At 39.0% G+C, this 12,230-nt stretch overlaps 1 protein-coding gene across 1 annotated transcript in view; it reads right to left on the bottom strand.

The window, feature by feature from the left end:
- CCDC102B (coiled-coil domain containing 102B) overlaps positions 1–6,804 on the bottom strand; it is a 261,921-nt gene extending 255,117 nt beyond the window's left edge. Inside the window, exons 1-2 of the mRNA XM_027771330.1 lie at positions 6,605–6,804; positions 6,434–6,516 (exon numbers count right to left, since the gene is read on the bottom strand). The gene's annotated coding sequence lies outside the window, so the exon portion shown is untranslated. The remainder of the gene's footprint in view (positions 1–6,433; positions 6,517–6,604) is intronic.
- Positions 6,805–12,230: the final 5,426 nt, after the last annotated feature.

The raw sequence follows: 12,230 nt of genomic DNA, 5'->3' as shown, positions 1-12,230 counted from the left end.
TGATAGGAACTATACATCCCATAATTTCCTGCTACACTGCCATCTCACACACCCATGTAAAGACATAAGCAAGATCAGTCGACCACTGTGCCATGTGCCACCAGGCCTACCTAAAGGCCAGGGGTAGTGGTGGTTCGTATCTGTAATTTCGGAGATTCAAGAAAGTCGAGGCAGGAGTATCACGAGCTTGAAGTTAACCTGGATAACATAGCAAGACTCTGTCTGGGGACAGCAGATGGTATGATGGTTCCACATAGTCGACTATGGTTTAAGTCCTGGACGTGGTGCTTGAAACTCAAGCAGGGTATGTGTGCATGCGGGCCCAAGATCCCGAGAGGAGAATGGAGGAGAAGAGATTGTGGCGTGGTCATCTTACTGATAGGTGATTTCTTGCTTTCTGTCTCTCTGTTTCTTTTTCTCTGGTGAGCACATGTGCTCTATAGCAAAAATCTCTCTCAAAAATAAAATAAAAATAATAAATAAATAAGAAGACCCTGTCTGAGAATGAGTCTAGTGTGATGGGCCTGCAGCTTCCACTGGGAGGCTGAGGCAGGACACAAGCACACATGGGTGCGCAAACATTTCTTGCCAGAGTAAATATTTGGTATTTTCATATTTCTTGCTGACCAGGGTAACAGTAAACAAGGCAAAGTGTTTGGAACATTCGTCAGCCTGGTAGAAAAGTAACTGAGGATAGTTTTTCAATTCCCTGGTATGTGTCATTCAAGAGAAACACAGACTCTTCTCTTTTTTTTGGAGAGATTTTCGCTATAGGGCATGTGGGCTCGCCAGACAGACAGAGAGAGACATAGAGACAGAAAGCAAGAAATCACCCCCCAGGGGGGATGGCCATGCCTCAATCCCTTCTCCTCCATTCTCCTCTTGGGATCTTGGGCACGCATGCACACGCGCCCGGTGTGAGTTTTAAGCCATCGGGTCCAGGACGCAAACCGCAGTCGACTACATGGGAGTCCAGCGACATAGCCATTACGCTAACTGCTGGTTCCCACATAGACTCTTCTTAATGTGATTCAGAATAACCTCTATCCAAACATGGGATCAGTAGGGACTGAAGGTTTCTTTTGAACTCAGTCACCCTCTCTGCCTTGTAGTTTTCAATTCTTCAAAATTTTTACTAGATTCTAAAATTTTTTTCCCTAGTGTTTTCTCTAGTTTTTGCCTTTTCCATGATCATAGTGATAAATTTGGAAAGGAAGTGTGGAAGGTTGTAGTAGAAATGAAGTTGACCAGAGTCATGACTATTTGTTCATTGTTATGCTTCCCCAAACTTGTGGATTCCTTGAGAGCAGTTCCTATGCCCTGATCCCCTTCTTTTTATCTCCAATTTCCAGCATGTTACCTTGATAAGGACTTGATTTTCTATAAATGTATTTGAATAACCATGTGATTTACTCAACTAGATATGCATCATCAGGGATTTGGGATAATTATTATTGTTCTAGATTTTTGCCATAGGGTGCACTCACCTAAGAAAGACAGAGACAGAGAGAAAGTGAGACATCACCCCCCAGGAAAAATGGCCACACCACAATCACTTCTCTTCCTTTCTCTCGGGATTTTGTGTCCACATGCACATGCACCGGAGGTGTTTTCAAGCCACCAGCCACAGGACTCTAGCCACGAAGTCAGTCATGTGGGACCAATACCTTAACCACCACGTCACCTGGTGCCCTGGATGTGCGATATTTTTAACATAAATATATTTCAATTAGTAGGGTGGGTAACTTTAAGAAAGTTTCTTAATTACTGTGATTTAATCTGTTTATTTTTTACTTATTAAAAAATAGAGATTTTGGGACCAGCAGTTAGCGTAATGGCTATGTCGCTGAATACCCATGTAGCCGACCACAGTTCAAGTCCTGGACTCTGTGGCTTAAACTCACGCCTGGCACGTGTGTGTGCGTGCCCAAGATCCCAAGAGGAGAATGGAGGAGAAGGGACAGCCACGTGGCCATTCCCCCTGGGGGAAACTGATTTCTTGATTTCTATCTCTCTGTCTCTCTCTGTCTTTCTGGCGAGCACACATGCCCTATAGCAAAAACCTCTCCCTCTCCCCCCCAAAAAATAGAGATTTACCGTGTGATAATCCAAAATCCTGTTCATCTCTGAATCAGCAACATCTGGTGAAATGATAAATGACAACTAGGTACATCTCATAGCAAATGGTGTGGCAACTACTCAGTTATACAAACAAGATTCTCCCAGAAGTTAAAAAAAAATAAATCTGGCATTTGGATTCCTACAGATATGGTACATATCCAACAGGAACTCAGAGTCACCTGATGAAAAAAAAAAGACAACCTTAGAAAACGTTGGATGTAGTTAGATTAGGAAAATGAATGAAAAAAATTTCCTTTGCTGGCAAAAAGAGATGTTGGCTCTGGTAACATGTAGCTTTTGTTATTAATTAAAAGAAATATGCTAGGGCATTAATGGCACAAAGAGGTCTGATATTATCTGTTGAAAATATTTCGTAGTTTTATCAACAGTACTAGGGAGAAATATTCACCTGTCGAAATATCCATTTTGTAAGACAAATAATAATGTGAATGAATGTATGGAAGAAAATGAAATGAAAATAAATAAATAAATAAGTACATAAATAAATAAAAAGAAAGAAAGATGCTAGAACAGAAATAGAAGGAGGGGGAGGTCAACAACCTTCATGATCCCCAGTCTCAAACCGTCATACCGTTCTACTCCAGATTCTGGGAGCTTGTCTCTCATCTCGTCTGAAAGTGCGACCTCGCTTATTCAATGCGTGGATCAGTGGTTTCATTAACACCCTTGCATAAGCCTTACAATTTCTAAACTAGTTTCTGATCCAGGACCTGTGACCTGCCAGCAGGTGATAGCTTAGTAATAAGAATCTTCCTTTTTTTTTTTACTTAATTAATTCATTACAATATGCATGTCAAGCTTGAATTTTTCTTTTGTTCCTTAAAATGCAAACAATTGTAATAACTGCATTTGATGCATTTAGAAAAGGGTCCTTACAGCCAGTTCCATGTCCTAGTGGTTAGGGCAACTGGATCTCACATGACAGACTGCACAGTTCAAGTCCTAGACCCGAGGCTCGAGAAACATGCCAGGCACACTTGCTCACATACCAAAAATCCCAAAAGGGTGCTTTCCCACTTTGGGTGCTTTCTCTTCTCTGTCTCTCTAGCAAGTACACATGTCCTCCAGCACAAAAACAACAGTAACAACAACACATAATAAAGAAGGAAAGATAAAGGAAAACTGTCCATAGGTTCTCTCTGTCAGTTTGTTTGCTTACTTTCAGGCAACAACTCTTAGTTACTCTTTCATCTATTTTATTTAAGGTACACGACATACGAGTCTTTTACCTGGCTAATATAAAAGTTTAAAATTCTAGGCACCATATTATAGTTTACTTTTTATGGCAGTATGATGATCCAAATAAATATCTCTCAATCTACCAATGAAAAAGCTTTAAATAAATAGGATAAGAAAGAAATGCTGTTTTTCTTGAAATAAAGAAACTAAGAAATGTTAGGTCAAGCATGAAGTGGAAGTTAGAAATCAAGGAGGAAGAGAGGGCCAACACTAGCTTTCATCATGAGAGTATTCACCTAAATTTGGTAACTTTGATCCTCCATTTTGAGGACTGCTCAGGGCACAGGAGGGAGGAAAAGAAGCTGTGAACATGACAAAGCAGGCCTTTTATGACACAGATGGCCACATAAAACTGGAACTCCAAATAGCTAGAGCAGATATAAAAGTCAAGGACCAGGCCCAGGTGTGGTGGCAGGAGCTGCCATTGTGCAATGTGAGAGGCATAGGGGAGGCCCAGGGCACAGATCTCTGGAAGACTTGAATATATCAAGAGCATCCATGGAGGCCACATCTGGTTGAAAGGTGGGCAGATAGCAGTGTGAATCCCCTGTTGGGTGTGCCTTCTGGATGTGTGTTTGTGTGTGAGTGTGTGTGTGTGTCTCATGGAAGAAATAAGGTAAAATAAATTTTGAAAAAGTCAAAATCAGTTGTCTTGTTGAGCAGAAAGAAGTCAGCAAAGGCATGAAACATGTACGTGTCTTGACTTTGAATGTCACAGGTGGAAATAATCCTGAAAATCTGGAAGTTCACGCTGGACCTGTTGTGGAGTTGGCAGCTCAACCTCATACCACATGCTTAGTTTAAAATTTCTCAGCAAAAATTTTAAACTGGTTCTGGGTTCAAAGTATCTCCATAGAGTTGATGAGAATAAATTCAACCAAGATCTCAAACAGTTCCCACAGATAAAACTCCAAGGCAAATGATCTTTGCAGACGCACACAAATACACGCGTACACAGCACAATATATGAGTACACAGTTGTAATGAGTAACACCAAGAGAAAAACATAAGGAGTATAATAAAAACAGCAAAGACTGCATGCGTTAGAATTATTTCACAAGGACCGAAAGTCTTCAAAATGTTTGCAAAATCAAGAGTTTATGAGAGAAGTCCAAGTAGTCTTTATTTAAAGAGAAATTCTAAATATGAAAACTAAATGACTGAGAAATTTTAAATATATTGCAGGAAGTTAACTAGTAGATTGGATCCAGCTGAGGTGATAATTAGTAAACTTGGAAATAAAAGCAAAAGAAATCACCAGAATACATTCCAGAGATAAAAGAGTTGGCAAATAAGCACTGCAAGTTAAGAAATATGCAGGATGATGTGGAAATATAAGACATACACCTAATCACAATTCCTAAGTGAGGACACAAAGAAAATGGGACAAATAAATTATCAAAACATATTACAATAGAATTAGAATATCATCGCTTGTTATATCACTAATTAATAATGAATCCAGGAAATGGCTACTTGCATCACTTAAGGAGAATACCCAGTTTTCACATGCCTCCTGATGGAAGTACCAACACTTCTCGAATACCCTACCAAATAACCTAGACCGCAGCAAACTTCTAAACCTAGCATTCAGTTTATAAAAAAACACAGAGAAGAATAAACAAATTTTCAAATTAGAAAGAAAAAGTAACCTATAGATAAAGTGAAACAAAGTACATATGAACCAAACGCACTGTACGTCTCTTATATAAATCTGAGTTTAAACAAACAACTTAAAAATGATCTTGCATATAATGAGAGAAATCTGGTGCTATCTAGTAAAATTACATATGCCTTTCTACCTTTTCAAGCAGTGGCAATGCTACTCTGAGCAATATGTACTGGGGCCAGCAGATGGTGTAATAGTTAAGGCACTGGACTCCCACAGGGTTGACTACATTTCAAGTCCCAGACCAGTGGCTTGAAACTCAAGCTGGTTGCATGGGAGTGCATGACCAAAATTCCAAAAGGAGTTGGAGGAGAAAGGACTACAACATGTCCATCCCCTCTGGGGAGTGGTTTCTCGCTTTCTCTCTATCTCTCTCTGTCTCCAGCAAATGCATGTGCTTTATAGCAAAAATCTCTCTCTCTAAAAAAAAAAAAAGGGAAGAAGGAAGGAAGGAAGGAAGGAAGGAAGGAAGGAAGGAAGAAGAAAATTATGTACCAAGTGCCAGCCAGTGGCATGGTGGTTATGGTGGCTTGATCCCACATGGTTAACTATACAGTTCAAGTCTTGGACCTACTGGCTTGAAAAACCTGCTGGGCTAGTACATATGCATGTCCAAAATCCCAACAGGAGGGAGAAATGGAGGAGGAAGGCACATGCGACGTGATCACGCCCCATGGGGATGCTTTCACACCTCGTCTCTTTCTCACATGCTCTCTCTCTGGCAGGCACATACACCCACTAGCAAAATTGAAATAAAAGAGAGAAGTATACACCAAATTTAAATTGGCAAGCATACAAAAATACATATAACAAGACCATTAATTGCGATAATAATTGAAAAAGCATAGACTGGAAATAGCACAAATATCTGTCAACATTAGAATGAATTAATACATAAATTGTAATATAACAACACAAGAAAGTAGTATTCAGTTGTATAGAAGGAATGAGAGATATTTCCATACATGATAACAAAGTAATATGTAAAATATTAATATAAAAGCAAAAAAGTGAAAGACAGAAAAGAAAGCATGATATATTATATTCAAGAAAGGCAAAATATGAATATATTATATATATAAAATATGTATATGTTAATATATTTTAATGTATATTATACTACAATAATGGATAAAACTTTTTTTTAACATTTGCTAGAGGGTGCGAGGGTTAGAGCACAGGACAGAAGATAAATTTATGTACACCTTCTTTTCTAGAGACATCTTTGGGAATATGTAGAATTATACTGAAAAATAATCAACTTCTAAAACTCTAAAAGAAAATGAAGCAAATAAGTTCACAGATGTATCCAGTTAGTAGTATAACCATTCTATAATCAATGTCTTTAAGTTATTAAAATTGGGATAATTTGAAAAAAATTACCTGTGAAGAAAATTAAACTATTTTTAGCAATCCTAATCCTGTGGTAAGGTTACTGCTGTTACTCTGAGACTGTTGTGTGTATTCTGTGGAGAAAGCACATGAGAATTTATGTAACATGTGGTGAGCTAATACACTCATGCACTACAAAACAACACTGGGTCAAGAGCACACCTTGTGTTCCACGGTGCCATCAGGAGCGTGTAGGCCACAGCGCAGTCTAGACGTGTAGTAGGTGATGCCAGCTCGGTTGTACAAGTGCACTCCATGACTTCACTCAGATGGAGAAATCACCTAACGATGCATTTCTCAGGATGCATTTCCATTGTTAAGCAACAAATGACTGGCTGTCATCCTCACTGTCATCAAGAACTAGGCTTTGCAACATAAAGAAAAGAGAAACAGAGGTAAGACTGGAAGACCTCAATAGAAATTTCATCCAGATTTTGAATCGTAGTAGCAAGGAGATAAATTCTGCATTTTATGTAAATACATATGTACTGTTATTATATATAACCATTTCTAACTACAAAGGGTCTCAAAAAATTTGTGAAAAATGCATGGGATGAAAAACTCGGCATGAATTTAAAAATTACGTGCATGAAAATTAACTCATACTTTGTTTTAATTGCCAAGGGTGTGTGTGTGTGTGTGTGTGTGTGCCCTCACCAGAAACTAACAGAGAGAGAGAAAGAGCAAGAAGCACCCCAATCGGTCACAATCCTTTCTCCTCCATTTTTCCATCCCAATAATATTTGGGGTACGCATGCGTGTACATACATACATACATATTTTCCATGGCACTAAGGCCAAGATTTAAATCAGTCAGCCATGTGGCCTCTGGTTTCCTTAACTGCTCGGTTACAGGCTGGACCCTATAAACTCATACTTGAATTCCATTTCTACACAAACTTTTTTTTTCTTTCTTTTTTTTTTTTTTTTTTGGAGAGGTTTTTGCTATAGGGTGCGTGCACTCGCCAGACAGACAGAGAGAGACAGAGATAGAAAGCGAGAAATCACCCCCCAGGGGGGATGGCCACGCCGCAATCCCTTCTCCTCCATTCTCCTCTCGGGATCATGGGCACGCACGCACACACGCCCGGCATGAGTTTTAAGCCACCGGGTCCAGTATGCGAACCACGGTCGACTATGTGGGAGTCCAGCGACATAGCCATTGTGCTAACTGCTGGTCCCTACACAAACTTCTTGAATCCCCTTATATACAGAGCAGGGGGAAGATAGTCTTCAAAAGTTCATGTAAAATGCATATTACAAAAATCTACACATGGATTTAAAATTCTTCACCTCAAAATATTTCCATTTTCCACAAACTTTTGAAGTATTCTTGTATTACACACACACACACACACACACACACACACAAACACACACAAGTCTTAGCTTTTTAAGAGACCTATAACTAATGACAAACATGGCAGCAAAGACTACCCCTAACACTCAATAAGTAGTCTCTAGATGCAATTTCTTATTCAAAGAAACTAGGATTACAAAAAAAATTAATCACCAATAAAAAGAATAACTTCAACAGTGACCACTGACAAATGTTAGTGAAACACTGGCCTGATTAGTAATCTTGTCGGGTTTTAATACTTCCTCTTATATCAGATATTTAAACAAGATTACAGTCACATTTACTTGACCCTTTTACAAATGATATGTACTTTTTTAAAAATGTTTTTGCCACAGGTCTTGTGTGCTTCCTGGAGAGAGACAGAGATAGAGAAAGGGAAAGTGAGAAATCACCCCCTAGTAGGGATGTCCATGCTTCAATATCGTCTCTTCCATCTCCTCTTGGGATTTTGGGAAAATACACACCCCCAATGTGATTTTTCAAGCCACTGAGTCCAGGACTCAAACCATGGTCAACCGTGTGGGAATCCAGCTGCCTTAACCACCACACTACCTGCTGGCCACCAAATCATTTTTTTAAAAACCACACATTTTCAAACTTTTTCTCTTACCACAAACTAAATTTCTATTTTGGGTAAAAGCTTTGACTGAATTGATATATAATAATATTTGACTAGAATAATTACAGTATTATCATTATTTTTATTTTTCAAAGGAAAATATATGTGTTTGAAAGCAAATATTTAGTCATAAGTAAATGTAGTGCTACTGTGAAAGTCAGCGGTATCACCTTAGTGTTCCCACTCAGGTATTTTAATAGCTGTCAGCATCAAGCATACTTATGTTTTGGATGAACGTCTAGTAAAATTAAGGAATGTTTTCACAGGGCCAGTTGTTGGTGTGGTAGGTAAGGCGGCTTGATCTCACATGGCTGATTGTACAGCTTGAATCCTGGACGTGGTGGCTTGAAAAACATGCGAGACCCATGTGCCTGTGCGCCCACAATTCGATTGCAGTGTGACCACCTGCCAACGGATGGGAGGGGATGCTTTCTTGCTCTCCCTCTCTCTCTCTTTCTCTCTTTCTGGTGAGCTTATGCACCCTATGGCAAACTAATTTAAAAAATGAATATTTTTACAACTTCTAAAAATTCCACCAGTAGCGAGAGAGAGCCAACAAATAATGTAATATTGTGCACATTTTATAGACTTGAAAACTGTAGCTTTGGGGCAGGCCCTGTAGCACGAGAGTTAAGTGTTGTGCCTAGGAAGGCAGATCCCACATGGCCAACCACAGTTTGGATCCTGTCCTCTGTCGGTTGCAAAGTCCCAAATCCCCAAATCCCGAGAGGATGAAGAAAAGAAGGGACTGCAGCATGACTGTCCCATGGGGTGCTGCTTTCTCTCACACACTCTGTCTCCGTCTCTCCCTGCCAACCAAGCACATGTGTCCTCTGACAATTAAAAACAAAAGAAAGAAAGAAAAAATTTAAGCAGAGCTTCTCAAAAACCAATTACATTTAAGTGCTAATTCACAAGTAAGATAAATTTATATTAGAATGCTATACAAGATTTTATTCATTTAAGTGTTTTTGTCAATTCAGTATATACATCAAATTAAAAAACGGTCTGAAAAAAATTACGATTTGAAGATTATCTTTAAAAATCTTTGTTTTCATTTTTGTTTTATTTTTCCCTTCTCTTTGATAGATTTAATCTTCTCTTTACCACATGTGAAGCAGACCAATTTCTTGGATACTGAAGAACCTATCAAGTTAACCTTCTCTTTCTCTCCAACTCCCAGATCGGGTGACTAGTATTTCTCTCAACCCCATTCTTCTAACTTTTGGAGTGCAAATTATTTACAGCTGTAGACCTTCTTTAACACTGAAAACAATGGCCAGGTTAAAAGCTTGAGGAAGAAACTCAATCCAATTTCTTGGTCTTGGCATTTTTTCTGATTTAGAGAGCTTGCTTCCAAGAATGAAAATATATCCTATTACTTTGGAACAAGTTCTTATAGTTCATACCATATTTTTGAATGCATGCTGGTATGATTCAACCCTTTTTGTCACTTTGTAACTTTTCTTTTATATTCCACTTTTCATGGTTCATGTCCTAGAAATCAAAACTTTGTAACATTTGTTTGAAGTTTCCACTCACCAGGCTCATAGCAGTGTTCTATCTCTTACACTTTACATTTCCTTTATATATTTTTTCTCCTTGAAACTTCTCTGTTAAAAGATCTCTGGGAATGTATGCCAGCTAGCTCTCCCAAAGAAAATATTAAAGCTATTCTTTCAAATGATCTGTTTAGAATGATGGAGAAAAATCTGGCTATACTCAGTGTTAACATTCTTTCTGTCTTTGGGCTAGCCAAATTACTCCTAACTCTCAATTTCCAAATAAGCACGAAGTTAACATTTGGATTATTTAAACCTTTTATCAAGAGTTGGTATATATCAATAAACAAAAACAATAACTTATTAAATAGTTTGGCTTTATTTTACAAAATTAAGAACTAAAATGACCTAGTCTCTTAGGAGTCTGGATTTGACCAATCTGTACAGTACAAAAGAGGACAGAAAGTTGGCCAAAGAATTTATAGAGAGATCCAAGCCAGACGATTTCAGTTGAAAAGTAAGAATTGTACCCATTGCCGAAATATTACAAATTATTCACAGCTGCAGATAATTTGTACACTATAAGTTCTAAGAATATGGTGCTGAGAATTATTTTCACCTTATTATCTGGTTTGGCGGCCTTACTGACCAGCTTTTCAGGATTATTTCCAACTTTCCACTTCACCTTCTGCTGGCAACAAAAAAAAAGATTTCAGCAAATAAATTTGAGTGAATAAATCTGCGTTCTGCACTAGACTGTGTACAAGTCTCTGAGTAACTCTAATTTTGATCAATAATAATCCAAAGTCAAGTTCTTGGGGTAAAGAACTCTTGGATCCTTAGCTGATACTGTGGGAGAATAATTTGATTCTGCTCCACTTTGCATTTGACTCTGCACTTGTTACATTCATCATTAACTTTGGGAATGAGTAAGATGAAACAATAAAGATCAAAACAATAATTGCAATGGTGAGGGACCAGCAGTTGGTGTAATGACTATGTCACTGAACTCCCGTGGTTCGATTCCCAGATCCAGTGGCTTAAATCCACACCGGGCGCATGTGTGTGCATGCCCAAGAGTCCAAGAGGAGAAAGGAGAAGGGATTGCGGTGTGGTCATCCCCCTGGGGGGAGGGTGATTTCTCGCTTTCTGTCTCTCTGGTGCATGCACATGCCCTGTAGTAAAATCCTCTCCAAAATAATAATAATAATAATAATAATAATTGCAATGGTGAAAGAATAATTGTAAAATATTTTCAAATAGGAGACACTTATTTACCTCAAGAAACTTACAAGCTAAGCATCTTAATTCCTATTTTACAAAAGATGTACGTGCAGGTGTATGTATATTCTGTGTCAGAATAACAACTCATATGTGCAGAAATGTCCTTTGCCCCTCTTCTTAAGCATAAACTCGACTTCTAAGTGACGTTGATCTTGACCCCTACTTTCACTCATGGAAGAAAGCTCTGATTTTTCCCAATTCAAGGTATCACCATAATTTCTGGGTTGAAAATTTAGATTTGGCTGGTGGAAACCCAAATGTATTCACATCACATGACTCCATACTTCCAAAGCCCGTGCCCTTCTAATACCAGACCTCCTTGTACTATGGAACAAGTGGTCTCAAAATTTCTCCATACGTCCTTTTCCTTCCCTCTTTTACACAACTTACCTACATCGCAGGGAGCGAGAGGTAAGGCAAGGCAGCTGAGCAGGCGAATGTGTGCAGCTAATCTTCATCCTGAGACCGAGGAGAGCCTGGGAATATGTTCATCTATTGCTACTTCATGCCCTGACATCCATACCCCCAGTGGCTCCAGACATATGGAAGTGGTATCCGCCATGGGTGGCACCAGGCTTTCCCATGGCTTCTCATCTTTTCTTCTCAGTCAATCTAGGTCTTCCCATCCTGACCCAGGCGTCTCCTGAGGACTTGCTCTCCCCTTTTAGGGACTTGGCAACTCAGCTTGACTACACCAACCTGAAGGATATGAAGTTCCATGAAGTTAACTTCAGGACTATTTGCCTAAATAGCACATCTCATCCACTAACAATTTAAACAGATTTTACATTGTTTTGCCTGTTGTGGTCTGGAAGGCTAGTCACAAGATCTCAGATCTGGGAATACTCCCAAAATCTCAGCTTCCCACTCGGAGGGAAGCTCTGATACCATGCTAGGTCTTCTCAGAACTCTCTCTTCTAACCTACTGGCCAAACTTTTCTTCCTTTCGTGACCAAGCAATAGCTATTTTACAGTGTTAAATGGTTTTCCTTTGGTAGTGTAAACTCTAGTGTCTGCTCTGGA

Source organism: Tupaia chinensis, unplaced genomic scaffold (genome assembly GCF_000334495.1).
Source record: "Tupaia chinensis unplaced genomic scaffold, TupChi_1.0 Scaffold000206_1, whole genome shotgun sequence".
Taxonomy (NCBI): Eukaryota; Metazoa; Chordata; class Mammalia; order Scandentia; family Tupaiidae; genus Tupaia; species Tupaia belangeri.
This window is presented reverse-complemented; position numbering and strand designations above follow the sequence as displayed.